At 36.6% G+C, this 27,630-nt stretch overlaps 2 long non-coding RNA genes across 2 annotated transcripts in view; both read left to right on the forward strand.

The window, feature by feature from the left end:
- The first annotated feature begins 1,945 nt into the window (after positions 1-1,945).
- LOC136828717 (uncharacterized) lies at positions 1,946-3,641 on the forward strand. Its single transcript, XR_010850197.1, has 3 exons — positions 1,946-2,075; positions 2,740-2,842; positions 3,236-3,641. It is a non-coding gene; the product is annotated as an uncharacterized lncRNA (long non-coding RNA).
- A 3,271-nt stretch (positions 3,642-6,912) lies between these two features.
- Positions 6,913-27,630, forward strand: part of LOC136828721 (uncharacterized) — a 207,757-nt gene continuing 187,039 nt past the window's right edge. Inside the window, exons 1-2 of the long non-coding RNA XR_010850199.1 lie at positions 6,913-6,998; positions 9,283-9,383. This is a non-coding gene — a long non-coding RNA (uncharacterized lncRNA). The remainder of the gene's footprint in view (positions 6,999-9,282; positions 9,384-27,630) is intronic.

Genomic DNA, 27,630 nt, shown 5'->3' on the forward strand with positions numbered 1-27,630 from the left:
ATACACCAAAGAGAGTAGAAATAGTAGTAAGAAGCAGACGAGTTGGAAGCAGACGTAATGACATTATTTCTCGTTACGTGCATAGTAGAGATTTGCAACGCTTAGTTTTTGCTTATTCAAAGAAAAAGCAAAGTATTATAATTAATCTAGCGTGTCAAATTGCAATATATATATATATATATATATATATATATATATATATATATATATATATATATATATATATATATATATATATATATATATATATATATATATATATATATATATATATATATATATATATATATATATATATATATATATATATATATATATATATATATATATATATATATATATATATATATATATATATATATATATATATATATAAATATATATATATGTATGTATGTATGGGATAGCACCTGATGCCAAAGCTGCTTTCACGGTGTGTAAAAAAAACGTTTGCTAATTGGAACGATCAGATATTCTTACACATCTTTGTTTGAAATTGAAACAAAACTCCATTTTTTATTCCAGATTTAATTATTTTTATTATGTAAATATGCCTTTCCTCCTTCGTTGTCTGGCTTCACTTTTTCTTGTATTAAGGCTAAATTTTCCTCTTTGCTTAATTCAGACCAATGTACTGAAATGTTCTTCACATAATCTACGGCATATTTATAGTTCATGAATGCATTTCTCGTCCATTCATAAACACTTTTGAGGAAAAGCTGATTCTTTTGAGAGTTTAAGAGAAACATTGTTAGGGCGTAATTGAAATTTAACACCACCTTCAATAAGCATCGTATATTAAACTTTTATATTGAAGATTCAAAGAGATGACAATCAACACCTAGGATGACAAAATAATGAATTAAGAATATTAATGTTAGTAAGTGAAAACTGGATAGTTTAACCATTTACCTTGAGATATTTCATGAGTATTTTGGATCAGTGACCAATGGTTCTTAGGCAAGGACGTGAAAACTGAAATCCCTTTTCCCTTTTACTCTTTCGTTGCTGCCAAAAGGTTTTATGAGATATTCTCATTAGGTGAGGTTACAGTAAGCACTGGAAAAAACATATCTTTTATGTCTCAAAGTAATTTTTGAATGATGGAACTATCGAATATAAATCTCATTTTGATCAAATTACGTGACTTACATTTCTCAGAGGCCCACTAAGATCTGTGCACTAAAAATAAAAAAAAATAAAAAATAAATAAATAAATAAATAAAAACGTTACGTACAAAGGAAATGAAGTAAACAAAACAAGTAAATAGAGAGACAAATATAAAATCCCACTACGAAGCTTAAATTCTTCCATACAAAGGCCTGTCGAACACAGTCCAAAAGCCTCTTACCGCTGTCACAAAAGCCTTCGTTCGTAATCCGATTATGTGAACTTACAAATTAAACATTATGAAAGGTTTAGATAAATTTGAAAGGTTTCACATGTATGTATGTATGTATGTATACAGATATGTTTGAATGTATGTAAATAAATGTGTGTGCGTGTATTTACGGTTCACTTTTGTACCCTTAAAAGCTAGATACTTGGAATTATTCAGCCTCACATTCTATTTGGAATTTTATCTCAAAATATAATTTTCCTAGCCAATCGGTACATGAACTTTTCGATTCACTCCACCCTATGAATTTTCCACAGGTGTCCTAATGATCTAGTGACCTGGTATGGGGGTTTTGACCTGTGTTTTTAAGAAAATATTGACATGACTTACACTAAGAACTAAGCAACGAAAAGTCTTAAACTTGCAAGACTCATATTCCTTAGCCCGTTCTCTTTCAGTTTAACTCAAAAGTATGAAAGACTGTTCTTTTTCGTTTTCATTGAGTGTCCGTCGGCAGAGAGTAGCTGCTTCTGCCATCCAGCGTCCGTGGCTGGTTCTGTGAAGGAAATTCAACCTTTCGAGCAAAGGTGTTAGCATAGTTCGTCATTACGCCACGGTTACTCACGGATTAGGTGACAGGTCTTGGATAAGCTAGTGCTTATAAGTACCGCTGTTTATTGAAGTGTCGATTATTATTGCCGTGAATTCACTTAGGTGGTTTGATGGCAAACGAGGGTTAGTTGGTTGTATATTTGTAGTTTTAATGATTGGTTTCTACGGTAGTTGGTATGGAAGGTTTTCTTCAATAATTGTCTTGGATCTGTGAAGTGTATTTTATAGTGTCGTTCTGTATTTCCAATTATCTTAAGTTTCATATAATCAACACCTTGAGTGTTTTTGTAGCTATTTTTTTACAGTAAGTAAATACCTGCTGCACAATATTTTGACACCTTTAGCGTAATTAAAAAGCTTTATACCTCCTGTACCTGCACTTGCTTGAGGTAATTCTCTATTTTGTATTAGTGTTTATTCCCGTAAACTTTTCCTAGACAGTCTGTTGGGCTTTGTTTTTATAAACTTGATTCGTGTTTAACTGCTTTATTGCCTTAACCGAAGAATACTTGTATTAACTAAACTCCTTCATTTTACTTTTAAGAACGGTTCTGAACCTGAGTTAACGAGATATTTACGAAGCCTTTTTATTATGATGTACTAGCTGGTTAGGAGTTTCTTATTGTATTCTTGACAAAGATGCCTTAAACTTGAGTTGCCTCAAGACTTTTGGTTTTTCAGTACGGGCTTTTAGTCGTGCGTAGTTTTTTTTCTAGGTATGATTAGCGCCCTGAGCTGTATACCCGTTTTTCAGTACGGGCTTTTAATCGTGTATTGTTTTTTCCAGGTATGATTAGCGCCCTGAGCCTGTATACCCCTTATGTCAATCTTCACATTAGTCAACTTCTGGCATGTGATGTAATCATCGTTGTCACTAAATGGTGACTGAGGTATGTGATAATCTTTCTAAACTCCTTATGCCTCCACCCTTTAAAGGGCGGTGCCCCTTAAGGGGTGGAGGGCTCTCCCTCTAACTACTTATGGTGGGTCGTAAGACCTGCTATAAATAGTTCTTGGGAGATGTTTAAAAAAATCGTAGAAATGGTAGCTGACCTAAACCCGTTAAATGGATTCTAAATTAAAGTAACTTCAAAACTTGGTGATTACTGCGACTGCTATATTTCTGCTGGTTGAAACCTTAACTTTACACTTGAAGTGTAAAAATTCACAGGGGGGTTTTAAAACTATGGTCTATTAAGAATGTAGACTAAATTTTAATTTCAAATTTAAGCTTTTTTTTCTGAAACTTGACATAACTTATGATAGCTTACATTTTTTTCCAGCTGAAAGTGAGTTCCAGCGAAACTTGCTTCCTAGCCATATCGGTTTTTCAAGCTCTAGTCGTTGGCAGAATGTAGAACAGCCTTGCGGTCTGCTCCATACTGGATGGATTGGCAGGAAACGAAATTGATAGTGTGATGCAGACAATTTTAACCTTGAAAATGATAGTGGTCCTAGTGACTAGTGTAAGTTTCAATAAAGGAACTTTCTTTTTCTGATTTTATTTATATAAGTTGCTAATATTTTAAATTCACTGCAATACGGGAGAGCACTTAAAGTAAAAATGTCTGGCTATGCAGCCTGCACGAACGTAATTATTGAATTTTATAATTTTAAGTGGATTAGTAGCCCGTAGCTCAAATTGTGCATGCCTGGGAATATTGAAAATAAACACCTGAGTTCGGAAAACTGAAGTATTACCTAGACCTAAGATCATTTGAAGCAAGAGAAAACTGACTACTTAAATGTTCAAGTGCTTGAATTACTAATTCACTAATAGGAAGACTAGGGAAGTGACTAGTTATCAGCATTCTTACTATAGAAACTTAATTTTTTTTCTCCGTTTTTCGGAAGCTCTCCAATTTAAAATGTTTGAAAAGTTCCTTTTGTGATGTTACCTCTTGAACGCTAGTGAAGGTATATATGAACCTGTGAAGGTATATATGAAGGTATATATGACCGGAAAATGAATGTTGAAAAGGACTGATTTAACTGTGTTGAGTTTTTAACTAACCCATAACTTATTTACCGGGAAAGGTATAGCTTGCTTACGCGTTGCAGGATTTTGAATATAAGATAAACTATATCTCGGAAATAGTAAGTACAGGCAAGGAAGTCATATAAGCATGACCTAATAGAGGAAACTGGAAATAAATTTTATAGAATAATTTAAATTATACAGGTTAACTTGCTAAAATATGGTTAGTAATTTTCATGTTAATTGTACAGGCCCCGAACAGTTGAATGTGCCTAATGCGTGGCTATATAGCCTACATTCAACCAGTAAGTCCACACTAGCGGGCACTGCCTGACGGGCAAACACTGTTCCCATAACCGTTCCACTACACTGACCAACCGAGTATGGAGCCAGAACCATGCGATTGTCTGGTAACACTGCTTCAGAGGCGAGAGAAAATATAAACAGCTGGAAGTGTCCGACGGGCATGCCCGCTAGTGTGGACAGGGCCTAATGTGGTACTGGTAATACCCACTGAACAGTGTTGGTGCATAATAAGCGGCGAGTGTAGAAAAGCTGACTTAATAGGCTTAGGCAAGGGAGTTCCGATGGCAAAGCTGTTCATGACAAGTTAGATTGCAGAGCAACTTGACTAATTTTGTGGAAAAAGTCATTTACTCGTTCTCATTCTGCGGAACTTTTCGGTCCTTAGGTCTGCATTTCAGAGAAATTTAACCAGTGTTTGTTTATTCAACACTTTTGATAGACATGGTGTCATCGCAATATGAATAGGAAATTTTCCTCTTTGAAATTAGTAAGATCAAAACTAGCAGATCAGTAATGTTCAAGTATTCAAGTATGGCGGTTTGGTTTTCCATCATAAATAAATTTAAACTAAGTTTGTGTTTTTTGCTTTTTTAAAAACTAATACGGAATAACTATTACAGCAAGCTTTTTAACTTGCTTTTCTGTTGAGGTTGTCGTTACTGTGATGCAGAATATACCTATTACTTTCTGCACAGCTTTAGTCAACTCTGTCGTGGAAATCCTTACTTCGCATATTTTTCATTGTAGGGTTTGATTCAAGTATCGAATGAGCTTGTCAGTATCACAAACTGTACCAACAACTATACGTGAGTTAGGACAAAATTAGGCATATAGGAATGGGTCAAAGAAGCAGTTATTGACATATTCTACTCTGAAGGATGGTGATTGTTGGTTTAAAAGACACTGAGTAAGGTGAAATTACTCAAAAATATTTCGGCAGAGGCCTAAGTAATTTGAAAAGGAAATCCGTTCATTACTACTCTCAAAATAAAGCTGTAATCCAGCGGGTGTTTAAAGAAGCCTCTTGATGAAGTGAGGTATTAGATAGAATAATTACTCACGAGGTATGAGAAGGTGTAGGGGTTGACCATCAAAGAGACTTTATCAGGACCAAGACTAAATTATGAAAACAAGAGACTACTCTAGAGAGACGAAGATTACTGTAGGGAAGCAGAGATTAATGTAGGAGGGTCAGGATTACTCTGCTAAAGACGAGAATGTTGGAGGATCAGGATTACTGTAGTGAAACGAAGAATACTATATGGAGGCCGAGAGTATAGAAGGGCCACGGTTACTGTACAGAGGCTAAAGCCAAAACTACTGTAGGACGACCTAGGTTGGTATAAGTAAACTACGGGAGGACCAGGATTACTGTAGGGCGGTCGAGACTAAAGGCCCGTCCAGACAAACGAGCACAGCTCGACGGGTACTGCCCGCAAACGAGCAAAGCCCACAGGTACAACTGTAGGGTTGTCTGCATTATGTTGAGCTGGCCCAGTCAAACCTGGGCACAGCCAGAGCGTGTGGTCGTTCAGGCAGGACCTACAGACTGTGTGCGGTATGATAACTACCAGTATGGTGGCCACCAAGAAGAATCAGAAGAAAGCTATATATATATATATATATATATATATATATATATATATATATATATATATATATATATATATATATATATATATATATATATAGCATAATAATTGCTGTGTGTATATGTTCAATTTTACATTCCAAAGACAAGGGTGTCCCCACAGTGCTATTAAATGTAGAACACGAGGTCTCGACCACTGATCCATAGTGGAATCACAGACAGACATGTCTGTCAAACACAAGAGTGAACAATGACAACCTCTGCCCCTTGCCTCTAGAGGAAACCTCGTATGTCTGGCAGTGACGTCATATTACCGGCCGCTGGCAGTGTCTGGTGTTTTCGCTAAACAACCAACACAGGAACTTTGGCCGTGTTTTAGCGGGCGCAAGTGGTATACTTGTTAACAGGCAAACTGCTCGCTTGTGCACGCGGGCAATGCTCGATCGTCTGGACGGGCCTCAAAGCGGAGGGTCAGTATTACGATATGAGGCCGGGACTGATGTAGGAGGGCCACTTTTGCTGCAGGGAGCCGATATTACTGAAGGAGGACCAGGACATCAGTAAAGAGGCCGTGGGAGGACCAGGGAGACCAAGACTGCTATGGGAGAACTAGGACTTCTGTAAAGAGGTAAAAAAACTACTGTAGGACCAGGATTACTCGCTGATCTACATCCTATAAGAGCGAAAACAAAAGGAAGTTTCAGATTCTAAGTTAAAGAGAACCAATAATATTCAAAGCGATGAACAATCATTTCGAAAACGGAGGAAAAATGAAAGTGGGAAACAGTAGGGCCTAATCTCGAAGGAAGAGAGAGAGAGAGAGAGAGAGAGAGAGAGAGAGAGAGAGAGAGAGAGAGAGAGAGAGAGAGAGAAAGACTTCCTTCAAAAGATGGGTTACAAAAATATTGGGAAGAAATGCCAGATAATGAATTTCTTTGAAAAATAATTATAAAAATTACCTAGTAATCAAAAGTAAAATTGATATATTAGCATGATGTACTAAATTATGAACTGTAGAAAGATATACAAATATAAAAAAGAAAAAACTCGGCATGTTTTAAGCCCCAACACTAATGAAAATTTCACTTTGTTTTCAGGTGCTGAAACACACAGCTTGAAGTCGTAACAATAACACCTGCAATGGCAGTATGTTTCTACAAGTACGTAGTAGGTGAGTTACATTTTCGAGTGTCTAGTTTCAAAATGTAGAGGAAGAGTCACTTTTGTTGAAGGATGTCCCGTGAGGGGGTAATGAGGGATGGGGAGAGGGTACCTTCACCCATCTCTCAGGTGGTAAGCGGAGGAACGTGATGTAGGGTTTCACTCTCTTTTTGCTTTTAGTCATTGGCGTTCTGATCGATGTACATACATGCATGTGCACGCTCGTTTTGCATACACACACACACACACACACACACACACACACACATATATATATATATATATATATATATATATATATATATATATATATACATATATATACGCGATCTTTGGTTTTGATGCCGTCCATTATTCTAATCAAAAGTATTATCCCTTTCTTTCAGCTTCTCCACTCACCTTATACAATTTTGATGTTCTTTAAGCATTATGTTCAGCATCATTCATCCTCTGCACTAAAAGCATGATGAATCGCACCTCCCTCATATCTCTCCTTAGTACCATTTCCTCCCGCCTTATCCTCAAAACCAATTCTGTCTACTTCGTCTACTCATCTAAAATCCCACTACTATTATATTTAATGGCCGTGGTACTTCTGGCATGCCACCTGAAAGTTCCTTTCCCGAAATTCTTTTGTTCTTCGTCTTTTGGCCCCGCTTTTCATTCTGTAATACAGATTATGATAATGCATGCATTTCCCTCGTTCCCAGAAACACTTCATTCTTCAGAAACACTTCTAAAGTCTTTATAATCCTTTTATAGTCTTACCACTGCTATTGTATCTTCTGCGTCGATTTCATCCTTTATCGTATCTTTTTCCGCTTTACTAGAACTTGTATTAAAGACACCCTGTAACACAATACCACTTATTTCACGACGTTGTTTCCAAAAAATGCTGTACTATGATATAGAGGGGCTAATTTTCAGCAGGCAGTCATTTACCTGCCTTGTTTAACTTAAGTCTTTCGCAGCTCATTTAGGACAGTGACATTAGCTAAAACATAAACTTTTAGAGGCCTAAGTTGAGAGAGAGAGAGAGAGAGAGAGAGAGAGAGAGAGAGAGAGAGAAAGGTAACTTCAGGTACATTTATACACGACTATAAAAAAGTAAAACTTTAACTAACGGCAAAATGAATCGACCATGTCAATGTCGTAACGACCTTATTCACCCATTTGAGTAAAGAGATCATTAATATGACTATTTTGATGAGGTGAACCTTTTATGACATGACGGAATGATTGTCTCTATAATATTCTTGCTTCACTTAGTGACATGTTTTCAAAATGTTTCTAATTTTTCCTGTTGCAACGAAAGATTGGATGAAACGCCTAATATTATTCCTCATAAATTATAAATTGCTCTAGATTTATTTCATCTGAGCGAACCTTTTCTATTTATGAGCTTTGCATTAGATTAGTTGTCCCTATCAGCTCAAGGAAATTTTACCTGCTTAAAGGGGGAGGCGAACTTTCAATCAAGTTCAGAGCACGAGAGAGTTCCCTTACCAAGGAGTTAATCATTTCTGGCAATACCCCATCGGATGAGTGAACAAATATATGACCTATAAAACTATTGAAAATTGAAAACGGACCTTTTGACTAGAGTCTTTAGGAACAGTTTTGGTTAACTCTTAATGTAACTCAGTAAATAAAAACGTAGGAAGAATATTTACCTCAGAGAAATGACTTATGGGACCTGACTCATTTGAAAGAGCTACGTTACAGAATTACATTCATCTGAAGTGATTCGTCTACTGATCTTCACGATGACGTGACTCTATAGTCATTATTCATGCATACGCATAAACATTTCAGTGAATTCATGAATACGAAAAGTATCTCTTAATATAATACACTGATGATTTTACGCCCTCCATACGCACACAGACACACTCGCGTACACACACAGACATGCATGCGACCTCCAGTGAGCCATCGTTTGGTTCCCTAGGTGTGCTCCTTTTTGTGTGCCAATTAGAATCTGTGGGTTTCTCAAACAAATTTTAGTCTGTATTGCGTTTTTTATTAAATGCGTCTTTTTTTTTGGGGGGGGGATACTTTCAAGTTACGATATCCATTGTTTACTGAGTACCTCATTGCATATTACCAAGGTTGGTGCTGATAGATCTTCTTCCAATAACTTTGTATTCTGTTTTTTACCTTTCAAATAACTTTACCACCTTTTTTTTTTTAGTCACGAGACTGCACAGCAAAATTATTTTGCTTTTTGAATCAAATACCATATCTCTCATTCATTCACTCAGACCAAAGTATAACAAAATGAATTATTCCAGTCAGCCGTCTGCCAGGAATTTTTCCTAGGACAGCTATGGCAGCAATGATTGCGAGACACACAAAAGGCTACCAAGAAGTTCTGGGATTTGAATCGATGAAGGTAAGTGGCATTAAAATGCTTTCCTTTTTTCTTGATTCATAGTCTATTTCTATGTATGGACCGTTTATTAACAATCAGAAAAAACTGCTCACAGCCTTTCATGAAATTTTTGTGAAATCCAATCGCTTGTATGTTCCATCCATAAAATCATTTAAAATTATCTACCCCCACTTAAAGACTACGATCATGTTCAGCAAACTGCCCAGTTATGTCACTACATAGCTATTCGTTATATATCAGTATGTAACAGTTCAATAAGAGTATATCTTTTCTAAGAGCAATCTCCTTCTCAGGTGCAGAACTTTGTGCTCTCTAGTTCAGGATTTTGGTATTTGAAACAATTTACACAATTTATTGCGAATGCATAACACGAGCTCATATCAGTGTAGTCACCTTCTGGTAATTGTATCTGATATTATTCATAAAACAATCCTCTGTCATTTAAATGTACCTCAAAGGAATGACTGGAAGTATATTTGATGAGCATATGGTTGGAGCAAACGTTGAGATAAATGGAAGTTCAAGTTGGGAAGGGGGTGTGGTAAAAATGTAACTGTGCGGCTACTAAAAATAAATGAGTTTTGACAAGGAGGGAATAAAGGGATCACATGAGGAGGAAATGTATCCCCAAAAGAATGGCCGGAGGTTCATCTAATCATTGTGTGGTTGAAGCACAAGTTAGGATAAATGGAAGCTGAAACTGGAGGAAGGGGTGACAGTGTAACTGTTAGAGTAATTTTAATGACTATAAGGTAAAAGGGGCATATGAAGTGTGATTAAAATTCAAAGATGGGGTGATGAAGTCAGCATGATGTTCTTTTGGTTTTAGAAAGGTGGGAAGACGAAGTAAAAACGGTCTATAGTGGTTGAAGGAAAAAAAGTAATTCCTTTGAGATGCAGTTGCAAAACAGAAAGGGAGGATGGATAAGGTGGTTAAGAAAAATGAGAGAGAGAAAAAGAGGGGTAGTAATGAAATGAAGGAGAAGGTAAGAAAAACTTTCTGAATAAAACATAACTTTTATACAGATTTATTTGCGCAGAGAGAGGTTAATGAGCAAAGGAGCTCAGAATACAAGGTGTAACTGGAGAAATTGTGACTGAAGGAAATGTGGTCCTGGTGGATGCAGTGGTAAGTACTCTGAGGATTTGCTTAATGTGTGATAGAGAGGTGGAGCTGAATGATGCCAGAGTGCAAGGGGCTGGGGTTAGTTTGAGAGTACTTGTGGAAATTATGGTTAAAGTTGAAAGGAGGGCAGTAAAGAGGCTATAAAAGAGAAAGACTGAAGCATTTTGGATCACAAGCAAGATGTTGTGGTTTGAAAGTAAGAATGAAATTAAATAGCTGATCAAGACGTAAAAGATGTGTTTGAATGACAGAAAGGTTACAAAGTAATGGGAGAGAGAAATATTTCTTCCTCTGCATAAAGGCACATGTGATCAAGGAACTTGAGATTCATAGGAATATAACTTTGTTTAGTATACCTGGGAGCATGTATGGTGTGATTTTGATTGAGAAGGTATGGCAGATGACAGAGGGTGTGATAGGGTAAGAGCATTTTGGGTTTCAACAGGGAGGATAGTGTTTAAATCAAGTTCTTGCAATAAAACCTTTATGATACATTTACTGATAGAGAGGTACTGTAGAGGCGGTTGAGGATGAATGGTATAAGGGGTAAATTGCCTAGAACGATAAAAAGTTTTCGTAATGGAAGAATGGAAGTAAGCAAGCAGTACAGTTTGCATAAGTGAGAGTGTACTTACAAAAAGAGAAAGTTGAGAGTAAATGAGAACAATAATAAAGTTAAGATGGTTAATGGGATCCAGGAAAGTGGAACATTGAATGCTAGCATATTTGTCGATAGAATGTAAGCAGAAGATTCTCAAAAGTCCTTGAGAGTCAAGGTTTACACTGGTGGTAGAATGAGAGAAGAACGTAGGGGAAAAGATTAGAATGAAACTAACTAGAGTGTCTATGGAAGCCCAATGTAGGAATGCATGAAATGGCTGTTGATACAACTCGCCTTGGTGTGAATGAAGTGTTAAGGTTGAAAATGAACGAAATGAAGAAAATTGTTACTGTATAGATGACTTTTTTTTTTAAGTATTATTTGTCGTATTAGAAGTAATGGAAAGGTAAAATCGTGAAGATATACAGGAGTGGAAAATGGGTTAGAGTAGATGGATCAGAATATTTCGAAATGGTTCAGTCATCTGAAAAGAATATAAGCTGATAACTTTGTGAAAAAATGTTTGATTTGAAAGTGGTCTGATGAAGGAGCATAAGACCTTGAATAGGATGGATGGAGTTAATGCATGTAAGATAGAGGGCAGTGGCACACTGTGTCTATAAGGAGTGTTCAACTCACTACTAGTGAGCTCTCTATAAGGGTATGAAGCGTCTAGTATTGTAGATTTCTGCATAGGTGGTTCATCCACGATTCAGTGTTTTAAGTATGAATTCAGCAGTAATCGCTGTATTGTCCGTTTTGCGCTCATAAACAAACAGCGTTTAATATAAATTTCACTATACCTTCACCCAAGGAGAGTTATGACTGATAAGTGTGTCGGCTCCTGCAGGATTCAAACCGCTGCCTGATTTGGAAACAATGTTAGACAGTGACTTTGACCACCCAGCTATCAGGGCACGAAGCACTTATCAGTTATAATTCCTCTTGGGTGCAAGCAATTCCCAAGGTACAGTGAATTCGATATCAAAAGATATCATTTTACCGGTTAATATTTGTATATATACAAATGCATATACAGTACATATCCATATACATATACATATATATATGTGTGTGTGTATGTATGGATGTATGTGCGTGTATAACAACACTAATGTTAAGGTAATTTTAATGAAAGTATGGATATTAAAAACAAATAAAAACTTAGTGAATATGCGTATTTTACTGTAAAGTACTTTTAGGGTTGCGGTAGGTCTCCGGATGAGAAAAGATTTGAATTTGAAAGCAAATTGAATGACCCTATGAAAGTATAAAGATGTTCGCATGGGAATGAGTTTGTCAGATTACTCTATGAATATTAAGTGACAGGAAGACCCGCAATTTGTTCCAAGAGAAGCCTCAAAGGTCTTGGTCCAAGATGCAGCTTCCTTTCCGTGCCGTGATTGCGTTAAACACCGAAAAAAAAAACTGAAACGGAGTTGTCTCCAAAATTAGCAAAAGAGAGGTTAAAAGAAGAATTCTTTTAACATTAATTTCATGGTCCTTGGCTTTTGCACTCGGAATTATTATAATAACAGGGAGATAACTTTAAAACTTGATTCATCCAGGGAAGAAGTTTTAGCTTTTGTGTGAAAAATTTGTCACCTGAAAACTGACGGCTTTTGCTTTGAATTGCCAAGAAGAGTTCATGAGGCAAAAAGATTTGAAGCTATACATTTTCGATTATATATATACACAAATATACATATATTATATATATATACATATATATATATATATATATGTATGTATAAATACATATGTATACTGTATATATATATGTATATATAAATATATACTTATATACTGTATATATATATATATATATATATATATATATATATATATATATATATATATATATATATATATATATGCACACACACACACACACACACACATACACACAATGAAGGCAGGGGAAGCACACCAACAGGTCAAGAAAGTCATATTTATTCAGTTACAACGTCTCGAAGACAACCAGCAGGCATCATTTTCAAGCTACAAAGTAATAATGCCTAATTAGCACAATAAAATTAATTGACAAATATTAAAATAAACAATATAGGTTACAATAAAACAAACACAGTTAAAAATATGAATAAGGACCAACCGTTGAGTGTGGAGGCAAAGGAAAGACTGACCAAAAACGTAAACCGTTCACGAGAGAGAAAGAGGTGTAGACGTGGCATGGGTGTTCAGTGAGGGGACCAGTTTTTTTTTTTATTAAACAATGATTCATTAACTGTTAAAAACTTATGACTGGAGCCTCTGCCCAAAACCTTAAAGTCTTTGTGCTGATTGGAATATCTGCATTTACCGGCATGATCCCTTATGTTGGAAAATTCGGGAATTGAAAGTTTAGTGCCAGTTCTAAAGCAAAAATAATTTACCAGCAATTGCTTTTCCACCCACTTATTCCTTAAACACGTCTCCATGTTTTGAATAATATATTCCACGTCATCTTACTCCTCACGTTCCTAAATTACCTTTCTGTTCCAGTCTTCCTTTTATTAACGATGCGAACTTTTATAAAGAACGCCAATCTTTAATATCCCGTCATCTTCCTGCCGTGAAAATCAAAATTATACCCACAAACCCACTAAATATCAGTAGCCTTTTCAGCTTCAAAGGCCGTTTGGATTCATTAGTGACCTCGTGCGTTATAAGTTTACTTGTCCTCGACGTAATCGAGGAACCTATATTGGATCGACACTTAGGTTACTTAAGGTCTGAATCGACACTCATTGAGCTGTCAGCTGTAGAACTGGCACTAAACTTTCAACTCCCGAATTTTCCGACGCAAGGGATCATGCTGATAAATGCAAATATTCCATTCAGTACAAAGACTTTAAGGTTTTGGGCAGAGCCTCCAATCATAAGCTTTTAACAATTAATGAATCATTGTTTATTAAAAAACTGGTCCCTTCACTGAACACCCATGCCACGTCTGCACCTCTTTATCTTTCGTGAACTGTTTACGTTTTTGGTCAGTCCTTCCTCTGCCTCCACACTCAACGGTTGGCCTTTATTCATATTTTTTAGCTGTATTTGTTTTATTGCAACTTCTATTGTGTATTTAATATTTGTCACTTAATCTTATTGCACTAATTAGGTATTATTACTTTGTGGCTTGAAAATGATGTCTGCTGATTGGCTTCGAAACGTTGCAACTGAATAAAAATGACTTCTTGACGTGTTAGTGTGCTTCCCCTGCCTGCATTGTATTGCTGGGTTTCGAGAAACATCCGCCTGTTGAATATATATATATATATAATATATATATATATATATATATATATATATATATATATATATATATATATATATATATGTGTGTGTGTGTGTGTGTGTGTGTGTGTGTGTGTGGAATGGACAAAGGAGTACAGATGTGTTTGTTCAGAATTAGAACCAAACTTGAGACAAATCTCATTCCATTTGTTAAGAATACCGTAAATTTCATAAGTTTTCATTATTTCTTTATTATTATCCTTATTTCTTTCTTTGCCCCTTTTAACTCTCTCTCTCTCTCTCTCTCTCTCCCCCAGTCTTTAGTATCACGATACCTCATTTGCTTCAAGTGAATTTTTTCATTTCCTTTTCCTCTTTGGTTTGTCTATCAATGCCAATGGAATTTTTCCAGGTCACGAACGCGCACAACCTCACATGCATTCACGGTGTGTGTATGTATGTGTGTGTGTGTGCTTGCGTCTGCATTTTGACGTCCTCCTGTCAAGAAAATAATATCCTCTCAACGACCCCGCCATTTTCCTTTCAATATACCTGCTCACAAAAGGAACTGGAGAGGTTTATGGCTCGAGTTCATATCGCATATCAAATATAAGATTCTCTGAAGAAGTATTTTCCCCCTTTCGAAAACGAAGGGCAGGCTTATTATCCCTACCAAGGATGTTATGGCTATTTGTTTGTTTGCTTTTATGCAGGATTATGCAAAACGTTATTCGTTGAATGTCACGAAAGTTTTACAGAAGGCAGGATTTGTAATTGGCAACTATCGATTAGAATTTGGGAGAGATAGGCTCAGAACGTTCAGGCAAAAGGGACCTTTTGGGTGGGGAACTTCTCAGCTTTGGCGGAGGTTTGCGGTTACCGAGCCCTCATGTTCACTAATCGCCCCTGAGAGAATTTTTAGACACTCCAATGAGCACAATCCGAAATCCTAAAGCAAAGTTGTGTTTTCACTATTCAGAGTAAGTAAAGAAATTTGTAAGTGAAAAGATATTAGATGAAGCTCAATGTAAATGGAAATGAAGACAGTGAATACAAACAACTGCTTAATGTCTTATCACGAGTAATGATTATGATTGATTTGAATTAAGAATATATTTTCCAATAGTATTCATCGCTAAAAGAATTCGGTCATATCTGGTATAAGCAATTCCTTGATTACTGATGTGTTACGACTAATCTAAAGGGGTTTCAATTCACAGTTGTTTCTTCTTTAAATATATATATTTATATCTTCTTACTTCTGCTTTTGAGTTCTGTAAAATTCTCTCTTATTGCCTTACGTCATATGGCCTTATTGTCGCCTACTTGTCCGTTGCCTCTCTTGTTAATGCCAATCATAGCTGTCAGAAATTTGTCCCAGAAGACCCCAGCTGAGGTCCTTTGTAACTTCAGAATTTGTTATTATATTTTCTTGTGAACTCTAGGTTGCAGTTATAAATGTCTTTGCCTCCTGGATCTCTGAAAGGTATTTATTTGTGGAAAAATTCATTGCGTAATATGCTGAAAAGGATAAAAAATAAGTATACTAAATTATATGTATGAGATTATTTATAAAGCTAGAAGTTTATTTCTGTTGAGATGATGTGTGAGTGAGTAAATAAAATGAAAAATATGCTACCAAATTCGATAGATAGACTGATAGATAGATAGACAGACAGACAGATAGATAGACAGATGGATAAATGTATAAAGTTACCAATGGAATTTTTGTCAACATAGCCCGTTAATATACAGTTTGTTATAGCTTTCTTAGAGGATTTCGTTATTTTTTGTAAACAACTAGTAGAAATATCGTGACAGTAATTTGACATCACAAGGATCCTCTTTATAGCAACTATGGCAATGGCAGTTCAGTCTTCACATATTTGATCATCATATTTTTCCGGGATAGATTTCAGTGCAAATGGCTCTCCTTTCAAAATTTGCATATACGGGCTTTGACGAACCTGGAAATATGAATACTTACTGCCCGATCAGAAATTCAGTAAGAATATTTCTCCATATTACGTAACAGAAAAAAAATCAAGTTATTTCTCAACGTTTGGTCTTCTCATCATAAAATCGAATTACAAATTTACGACATGTCTAAAACCAGACTTCAGTCAAAATGGTATCCTTTGGCATGGGTTAACGACCTGGGAAGATCACCAAGCTAAGTAAATTACAAAGTCAGTGAATAAAGCATCTGGGTTTGACTTCTGACAACATTTTTGCAGTGTTGTAATAGGTTTAATTTTCTAATAGATTTATTGAAATCTGAGGACATCCAACCTCTTCTTCAAATAAAAAGACTATTGGAATCCTAAAAAGAATTTTAGAAAGCCACCCTTTCCCTTTTTATATATATTTTTCAGTTTCTTATTTTGCAACTTTTCGCAGAATATCTAGGGTGACTCTTTAGTCATTGCCATCTTTCAAAATTTGTGTATTTTTCGGCAGTGCCTTTGTGACTTGATGCTGTATCATTCTGTTTTCAGATCCCTTTGCCAACTTTTGGAGATTCTTTTCAACTTCCATTGAACATATAGGATTCGCCAGTGTGATACATTTTGTTTTACTTTTTTCTTTTAGGCAGGTAAGGAAGTTACCATTACACCTTCTTATCTGGAACTCATCATATTAGTGATCTAAAACATGAGCCAAGTTTCATGTGGTTAAGAAAGATGACCTCTAATCAGTTTTCAAATGCTGTAATGAGAATAGAAATTAAAGCAAATGAAACATCGGTTGAAAGGATTCGAAGGTTCATCTTCCATTAGGAAGGGCACATGAAGGACTGATGGGTTCCACATAACGAGATCTAATAGTAGCCTCCTTAACTATTTCTTTAATGTTTTATCGCTCCTGTGAATAAGGGGGATATAGATAAATAGATAGATGGAGAGAGAGAGGAAGAATGAATAGTTAATTAAAGATTAAAAGATTATAATCTATTTCTGAGTGAAGGAGAAATACTGTATCGATTTTGAGGGAAATTCATTTTAAAAGCTTATCTAACTAATGACAGGTACCCATGATGGCCTGTAGCAATTACACTTGAAATTATATATATCGAAATGTACTAAAATTACACTTATCACGCAACCATACGGTTGCTGCTCCCTGCCGAACCAACCGTTATGCTAATTAAGGGATGAGATTGAATTTTGATTTTCAATCAACTCTCCTTGACGGATAATTATGAAGTCCTGAAGTATTCAGAGTCAATGATTACCTTATTGTGTGTGTGTGCATGTTTTTTTTGGGGGGGTGGCGGGGAGGGAGCGGGCGGGGTGGCAAGGCAACCAATCATCAAGTCACTGAATTTTAACCACCGGCCAAAGTAAGAAGAGCATCTACCAAACAATCACAAAGTCCATCAGATCCATGTAGCAGTACACTTCAGACATTATGAAATACTGTCCCTGTTGTCTGTTTACTCATTCAGATAGAAAAAAAAAATGTTATGTTTATACTAACCTTCATTATATGGCAATATATTAGAGTCGTTGAATGATGAAATGTCACTGGAGGGGGTAGTACCGTTAGCGCACCTGACGTGGCACACTGTAGGTGTTACCAAAGGCTGTTTGCAGCTTCCCTTCGGCCCCTAGCTGCACCCACTTTTTAGCTTTTTACTTTACCTCCATTCCCGCTTGCTTTATTCCACTAGCTGTCTAGCCTCTCTAACTTTTACTTGTCAGGTTAGCTGTGACGTTTCTCCCAGTTCTACCTTTAGATCTAAGCTTATAGATCATCTTATTTATTTTCTGTATCTCTTTATTTTACTGCCCAGCCATTCCAACTCATCCTCTGCTTTATCTCAAGGGCTGGATGGCCGAAATTGTCCCAGTGCTCGGCTTTATAGGCTCATTTCATAAACCATAAGTCATAGAGTTACCGACTTTTAATTCTGTGCATTGAAACGTTTCCCTGTTAAGCAAAGAAACACCCACTTTTGGCCATTTACAGTAGAATTTCTCTCAGCCCGAATTGGATAGAAGAAGGTTAGAAAGATTCTAAGAATTACCTTCGCTCATCAGTCATGAAATCAAGGTAGAAATGTTTAATCATAAAGTCTAAGAACTGGATGATAGCAATAAAATGTTGAAATCATTTTTAAAGGACACAATTATTGTTTGAGCTTTGACATATAAACTTATTTTGATTGTAAAAAATATATCTCAGGACTTCATTAAATAATGTGTAGCTCTTTTCTATCTCTTTTTAATGACTAGGCTATAATTATGAAGTTGAATAAAAGATAGGTATTCATCATCATCATCATCTCTCTCTCTCTCTCTCTCTCTCTCTCTCTCTCTCTCTCTCTCTCTCTCTCTCTCTCTGTGTGTGCGTGTGTGTGTTCCGCAGACTCAAATATCGTTCCTATGTATAAATGCTGGCTTAAAAATTGCACGTTTCTAGAGAGAAATAACGAAAGATTGCTAGAATGTTAATATATTTGTTTAAAATCGGGATTTGATATTTCAGTTACTCAAATGAATGCATACATTTCAGAACTTAGTATCGTATAAGAGGAATGTGTGAATAATAAAAATCTTATTTAAGAAAAAATAGCCTTAAGAAAGTGATCAGTTAAATACCAGCAAAACGTCTTTCCTCTCGTTCTTGTCTGCCTTTTTTTTTTTTCAAAAATTTGTCGTCATAGCATGTATTTCCTTGTGACATTTGAAAGTGGTTTTTTAAACCCTCGAATAACCTTCACGATCTTGATTTAAGTTTTGGTTGAAATAATTTCTCGAGAGCATTTCCTTCTCTGGAAAATTGATACATTAACAAAGACTTACCAGAATCGCTGTAACATAAACAAACATTATTAGTTGTTTCCTTAAGTATATTCCGGCTCATCAGCTGAACCTTCTCTGGATGTGTTCTTGGTTCCAGAAAATCATGCAACTTTCACGCCTGAATTATGCTAGTGAAATATAGTTCTTTAACGCCACTAACCCGGGTGAATTTATTGATTTTAAATCAAAATTTTACCTTAATATTTGTGGCATGTCGACAGCTTTTCTTAAACTTCAGTGTCTTGCATCTAAGGATGACCAGATTAGTATATCAGAAAGTATTGTTTCTAAATACTAGTCTTAGACAGTATTCCTCTTTCCTCATATCTCCTTGTTTTATATCTTCTCATACGTTTGTGTGTCCATGAAAATATCTGGTCTGTCAACGTCGAAGACAGTTTAAAGAATGATTTTAGAATGGAAATTGAATAAGATTTCCTTTTTTTTATATACTTTTTCCTTATCCTTCTCTTCTCTCACATATTCCAATTTTACCAATTCCATAATTCTAACTGAGAACAATAAAGGTGAATTTTATCATTGCTAATATTTTAAAAATTAGTCTATCATATTATGACCACCACCTTTTTTGTTCTTTTTCCAAGAAGCAGAGCAAGAGCAAATGACTGGGATGCCATATTATATATGCTTTATAAAAACAAAACTCTTTATTGACGAGAATTATAATTGTTGAATATAAATGAAAGAGAAAAGATCGAAGTTTTTGTGAAGTACATGTGGCAAACGAAGATTTGCATGAAGAGAATATGGAAAAATGTAGAAGTGGTAACAGGGTCAGTGCAGGTAAAAGGATGGATATGAATATTTCTAAAATGGTCAGGTGATGTGGACAGAGTGGGTGTTAAGAGGTTGGATATATAGTAGGGTAAGAAGGAAGGCTTGAAATCTAGAGGGCACGAAAATGACGGGAGAATTATGTATGGGTGCATGGTTGATTAATGTATTGCTGATGAGCCTTTTGTGTTCGTGCATGAAGCGTCGAGTCACTGTCGTTAAATTTATATATATATTATATATATATATATATATATATATATATATATATATATATATATATATATATATATATATATATATATATATATATATATATATATATGTCTCACATATTAAGATTTCCATTACAAACAATCACATAACTGATGTTACTGATTTCATTAGTGATTGCTTTAAACATTATTCTTATATTACGTAAATTCTGAAATCATTCTAATCTAATACCTACAAAAGTAAACTGGTAAATTTATAACGTTATTAGATCCAGCCTTGCAGATTTTTTTATTTTCAACGAAATCGCATCAACCTTTAAATTCTGTGCGAATAAATAATCCGAATTTCCAGTAAAATGTCTGGCGTTTGTAATAGTGCAGTCGTCAGTATATATATATATATATATATATATATATATATATATATATATATATATATATATATATATATATATATATATATATATATATATATATATATATATATATATATATATATATATATATATATATATATATATATATATATATATATATATATATATATATATATATATATATATATATATATACTGTATATATATACACATATATATATACTGTGTATATATATATATATATATTTTTTTTTTTAAAGCTGGGGTCTCGCTAGATTAATGGGGTGTACTAGGATGATACGCAACTTAGCTTAATTACCACAAAAATTTGGACTCTGGCCTTGAGGTCAGCTAAAATTATAAACAACAAAATCCGGCTGAAGGCCTACTTCAAGAGGGGAGTAATTAGATAAACTCTGGGGTTTAACTTAATTCATTATATTTACAAAAGAAAACACATCAGAAGAATGGTAGCGTAATTCTGGTGTAGTAAGGTGAAGAGCAAATGACGGGGAATTTCCTGAAAGGAATACACTGGGTTGCCTGTTTCAAAGGGCATTCAAAACGAGGTAGTGGGGACCACTATGCACACAAGTTGATACGCTCCTAAACTGCAATCAAAACATCTATGGTTATGAAGGAATCGAGGAATTGCATAGAAGATGCCTAGACTGAACTCGATTCCAGTGACTTGAATATCATACAATTATGTTACACTTCTTGTCAATGCTTTGCAAATTAAACAGCACAAATATAAAAAGCAATACAGGTCTCACTGTAGGTATATTGCACTATGAAAAGAAAAAGAAATTCGTTGAAGGCGAACAGGGAACATGGCTGACGAAAAACCTAAAATCCTGGTACTTTACCTTTTTTAGGAGCTGAAGTTCTCTTCTTATGAGGGCCAGCGATAGGGAGGGCAAGTGAATTGGTTCACAGCAAAAGTTACTTTGGATACTGCCAGGCACGTGTTGGAAATAGACAGTTTAATGGAGCAAGGGACAGACCTCCAACCTCTGGAGCCGTCTGTACAATTCTAACAAGAGCGTCTCTCACCAAGGCCCTTTTTAGCTTCGGGAATTATGTTTTCTCTCTTCCTAGGTGGCGTTCGTTGCAATCACTCTGCCCACATGGAAATGTTGGCAGTGTGGCTGCAGGTTCAAGATGGTGAAATGCACATGTTCAGCCCACCAGCTGACCTGCCTTGGGTGACAATTAGCTTTGATCGGGTCCGAACCTGGAATTTAGGGAATTCCGGCAGCACTTGGGCAAGAAAGAGATTAAAGTGTTTAACCCCCAAAGGCAGTGGTGAGAGAGTTTTAGAGGTGAATTTGCCTGAAGTGAATCATACTAAATTGAATTAATTAATTGTTTAGTCCTTTTTCCTTTGATTTATTGCATGGAAGATGGCCCATGATTTTCTTCTGTGGACCTGTTTTAGGTTGACGGTTTTCCTAGGTAGGGGAACTGGTCGAACCAAGCCTGAGGAGGACAACTTAGTGCCACCTTGGTCAGCGTCTTTGATGGCCGGAGCAGAGGCATTCTTTACAGGCTCTGCCCCAAGTCATTTCAGTTGCTTGAGTTCATTGGCCAGTTGAGGTGTGGTAGAATCCTTACTCACTCTCGCATCTGCAGAGGACAGGGAAAGGGAGGAAGGTGTTCTGGTGGGCCTGGGAGGCCCGCAGGTGGAAATGACCAGCTTAGGCATCGGTTGCGATACCACACCTTTGAGTGAGCTTCCACTGTGGCCAGAAGAATCCATCTCTCTTACCGGCACTGGTAGTGGAGCAGAGCCGGGCGAGGAGAGGGGATCCGAAGTGGGATCTCTTGAATGGAGATCTGGGGCGTGCTCTGGCAGTGGCACTAAGGCTGGGCCAGGCACTGGTATGGGATTTGGAGATTGCTCGCCATTCGCGATGGATGGAGCTTGGCACCGCTCAGTGCACTCAAGTGGCACTGGCAGAGATTGAGGGTCAGTTTTAGGATCTCCAGGAGGGAGATTGATTGGGTGCCTTGGCACTGGCACTGGGGCAGGCCCTTGCACAGGACTGGGCTTTGAAATCTGCTTGGATGAAGGTGGCCACTGCACAAAGTACTCAGGTGGCACTGGCAGTGGAATGAATGGAGGCTCTCAAGAATTACTCATGCCTAATGAATAACTTGAGGGGCTCAGAAACCCAGATTGTTGTATTTTTGATGGGGACTGGAAGTCTTGTCCCAGGAGTAGGGCATAGCCTCCAGGAATGTAGCTTGCTATGGCAAGGTTGGAGATTTTGGATTTATGAGGAATCGTGACTCTCAGCTGAACAGTAGGAAGTATCATTTTAAATTGATTGATACCTTCAATTGTGACTAGTCTACTTTGGTTAGTTAATGTTAGCTCCACAGGGAACCTTGTCTTTCCTTATGAGGGAAATTTGTGCACCAGAGTCATCAAATGCCTTGACCTGGCGTGCGGGGTAGCTACCTCGAGGGGGTGCCACATATATGGAACCTTCGGCTAGAGGGCCCAAAGACTCAGAATTTGTAACTGCCAAAGCAATGGCGGGTGTACTTGATTTATTAGGGCATTTTGCCCATTGGACAGAGTGCCCATAAACTTTGCAAGCTGGACAATAACTCCTGCTGTAATCTTTGCTTGGCACTGCCCCATTGGAGGGAGCAGGCCCTTTACTCTTCGTCCAAGAGCCAGACAGGGCTCATTGGGCCATTGTCCCTTTCGAGGACTTAAAGGGATTTTCTGGTTGTTCCTCAGCCTTGAAACGGCACTGTTCAGTGGGATGCCCTATTCTCTTGCAATATCCACACGCTGGTTTCTTTGTGGCTTGCCCATGTTTGAGAGGGTGCTGAGGGTTGGATGAAGCAGGCGAGGAGGGATATAATTTTCGTCCATGGGAACTAAGATGAGGATGATTGGTGTCCAAGGTGTCAGCCCAGCAGCAGCACTCGACCACTATCTTAGGCGCCTTGTTGCATAGATGGGTGGCGAGGGCTGGCGGGGCATAAAATAAGAAGTCCGTGAGCTGGAAGAGTTCAAGGATGTCCTTCACCCTAGTGGCTTTGAGGGATTCTAGCCATCATTTTAGGGCCTGTCCTGACAGTCCCATATCCCTTCCAACAAACATGTAGAACTTGAAGTCCTCATTTTGCTCTCCTCTGGATGTCATACAGGTAATGCTTATGTGGACGTGACCCTTTCGATACTCAATATGTCTGAAAAGGCTCAAGTTTGTTCATGATGAACTGGTTTCAGTATGTCTCAAAGACTTAGTTTGTTCGTGATGAACGAATTTTAATATGGCTGAATAAGACTTATGTTGTTCGTGATGAACGAATTTTAACGTCTGAAAAGACTTAGTTTGTTCGTGATGAACAAATTTTAATACTCTGAATAAGACTTAGTTTGTTCGTGATGAACAAATTTTAATAGTCAGTTTGTTCGTGATGAACAAATTTTACTAGTCTGAATAAGACTTATTTTGTTCGTGATGAACGAATTTTAATGTCTGAATAAGACTTAGTTTGTTCGTGATTAACGAATTTTAATGTCTTGAAAGACGTAACTTGGATTTTATGTCACACACGGACTTGGTCGGCTATAGTGTGAAATTAAGGCGTTCCTGGGAACGATGGTTTGTGCGTGTCGAACGTGGTAATTGGGTTCCTGGGAACTTAGGGTTTGCGCTAAATGAGCGATTTGGTGTCTCGTAAGACTCAAGGTTGTTCTAATGAACTGGAATAAGCAGTACCATAAGGACTTGGATTTGTGTGAAATACACGACTATAAAGTCTCGAAATGGACTTGAAGTTTTATGTCTAAGAAGACTTCAAGGTTGTTCTAATGAACTGGAATGAGCAGTCCCATAAGGACTTGGATTTGTGTGAAATACACGAATATAAAGTCTCGGAATGGACTTGGATTTTTACCACAAGGTTTAACGCAAGCCTTAAATAATGATTTGCAGAGAATTATCAGAGCTGGCGGACTTAAAATTACAGACTTACGTAGAATTGGATACCGCTTAGTATGCTTTTGAATTTTTGCTTGTTCACATAAATATTCACAGTGCCTGAATGAATGCTTATGCTGGCGTTGCAGCAAATATTATAAAATTGCTCTGGGCAAATGGGAAGCGGTAGCTTAGAAAAATTCGCAACTAAATGCGTGGATGAATGATTGTGCTGGCAGTGGCAGTGAATGTTATAAAACTGTATTGTTCTAGGCAAATAGGGAGCAGTTGCTTCTAAATATACACAATTAAATGCGAGAGAACAATGTAACTGGCTTCTCAGCCAAGAGAGAAATGCATATAATGCGACGAGAAAAGAATGTGCTTATTTCAAATGCGAGATATTAACATTTCGTAGAATATGACGAATAAAAAAAATTAATTTACCATGAACCGGCAGAGTTATACTGCAAGGATAACTCTCGTGCCTTTGATGAAAACCGAGCTGAACTATTTTGTTGCTTCCTCTGTTACAAGAATTAATAGGGCGTGGTCAATTGCTTTAGATTATTTTAGCCTCGTCTCAACGCAGGCCATTTCCGAAAGGGACAAATTTTTAGTCAGGTGTTCATGAGATAAATCATACAAAAAATGAGCGTAACCACAATTAATATACTTTTTCTCAGTTACAAATAAATGGCATCTTTGGCCATATTAATTTTGTAATTACACATGTAAAATCACATGAACATTCGTGATTATGCATCAGAGGTTTTATTACATTCCCTGACCCTAATTAAAAATGGAATATTTTTCTTTTGATAATGGACTAAAACTAAATAGTACGTTTTGATATACAGTTTATCTGAATTCTCTTTTGACAAAAAACAAAGTTGTTTTAATGACACCAATTTCAGTCATTTCACAGATTAAATCCCTATATATTGCGAAATAACATCCCAACTTCAAACTGATCCTATGCAGTTACGATTACTCTTAATTCCACCTCCCCCTCTCTCTCTCTCTCTCTCTCTCTCTCTCTCTCTCTCTCTCTCTCTCTCTCTCTCTCTCTCTCTCTCTCTCTCTCTCTCTCTCACCGTTGCTAATCCTTTGACGATTTTTTCAGTATATAGAGCTTAAATGAAACAGCTATTTGACTTTCGAAATGCACTGCTCTCATTTTTCACCCGGTACAAGTTTATTTATTTATGTATTTATTTGCAACAACACTGTTTTTCGACGCTGATATTGAATGACGTCGATGCCATTAATCATTAGAGCAGACCATGGGGTCGGAAATATTATCACTCGAGGTGTGATTGCCAATACCTGGAAATGTTCAGCCAGAATTTATAAATATTTTTCTCTTTGTTTTAAGGTATATAGCTATTTATTACTCAAAGTATAGTGTACAAAAAGCAGACTTGAATTCGGCCTTAATCAATCATATATAATAGATCAGGAGAGAATATCGGAATTATTATCTTGCTACAGCTTCTAATGGCTGCATTTTATAGAATGCCTAGCTTAGGATGACCGCTTACGATTTCCTTACCGAGACTGAATTTCACCAAAGTCTGTTTGAAGGGATTTTTATATTTTCGATGTAAAATCGCTGAGTGCTTATTCTGTCACAAATATACACTTACCGCTGATTTCCAAGTTCATTTATTGCATATGCATAAGAAAATAACGAAAATGCTTTCCTTGTCCTCTCTCTCTCTCTCTCTCTCTCTCTCTCTCTCTCTCTCTCTCTCTCTCTCTCTCTCTCTCTCTCTCTCTCTCAAACACACACACACTCACACACACATAATATGCCGATAAATTACACGTGAATACTCCGAAAGAAGCATTATTTTCGCAGTGACTTCATTACTGATAAACCATTAGTTTCATTTTCCTTTCAGATTTCAGGCCTTCACAAAGCCCCTTTCCGTTCATGAAAAAATTGTATTTTGTAGCCAACAAAGGGCTATGCAGGAACTATCACCTAAAAGCATAATTAAGTGAGGTGAATTGTCATTGTCAATTCGTTGTCTAATGAAAAATCATTTTACTGTAGTATGATATGAAGGAGTTCGTATACAAATAAGATTTTTCACTCTGGATTCATATATATATATATATATATATATATATATATATATATATATATATATATATATATATATATATATATATATATATATATATATAAACAGAAGTACGTATGTATGTATGTGTGTGTGTGTGCACGTGTGTTTGTGCGTATGTTCTAGCATAACTCTGAAATGCATTGCGCAATTTCAACTAAACTTGGTATTGATATGACTTACTATCTGGAAAATACTGTGGGGTTAAAATATTACTGGCATAAAAAGGGTTGGGGATGGGAAGGGGTGACGTAAAAATAACCGAAGATGACAGACATTCATGTTTAATCCATAGTTTTTGAGGTTACTAAGATGAATAGTGGCACTTCCGATGCCCTTTAAGTCCAAGTTCAGCCCCGATAGGAAGGTGTGGTGAGATGGAGTGAAAAATAAAATGTCAAAAATAACAGGTATTAGTGTCTAATCCATAGTTTTCGAGGTTGCTGAAATGAATAGTGACATTCCTGATGTCCTTTAAGTCCGATAAAAAAAAAAAAGTATATCTTAGTTTAACCAGACCATTGGGCTGATTAACAGCTCTCCTAGGGCTGGCCCGAAGGATTAGATTTATTTTTACGTGGCTAAGAACCAATTGGTTACCTAGCAATGGGACCTACAGTTTATTGTGGAATCCGAACCACATTATAGCGAGAAATTAATTTCTATCACCAGAAACAAATTCCTCTTATTCTTCACTGGCCGGTCAGAGATTCGAACTCGCGACCAACAGAGTGGTAGCTGAGAACGGAACCCGTTCACCCAGCGAAGAACTTTTTAAGTCTGATAGGAAAGGTAGGTGAGAAGAGGGAAATATAAAATGTCATAAATGCTGGCAATGTAATTTAAGCAACTATCTTAACAGGAAAGAGAGAGAGCCTTACCTTACAGCCTTACAGTTCGTTCGGGTTGCCCCAGGTCCCTCAGTGTGAGGCGCCTCTGATGTCTACCAGAGAATTGCTAATGCATCTTCCGGTATATTTTGCATCTTCCAATCTTGGATGGTCTGGGATGT

Source organism: Macrobrachium rosenbergii, chromosome 43, assembly GCF_040412425.1.
Source record: "Macrobrachium rosenbergii isolate ZJJX-2024 chromosome 43, ASM4041242v1, whole genome shotgun sequence".
In the NCBI taxonomy this organism is placed as follows: Eukaryota; Metazoa; Arthropoda; class Malacostraca; order Decapoda; family Palaemonidae; genus Macrobrachium; species Macrobrachium rosenbergii.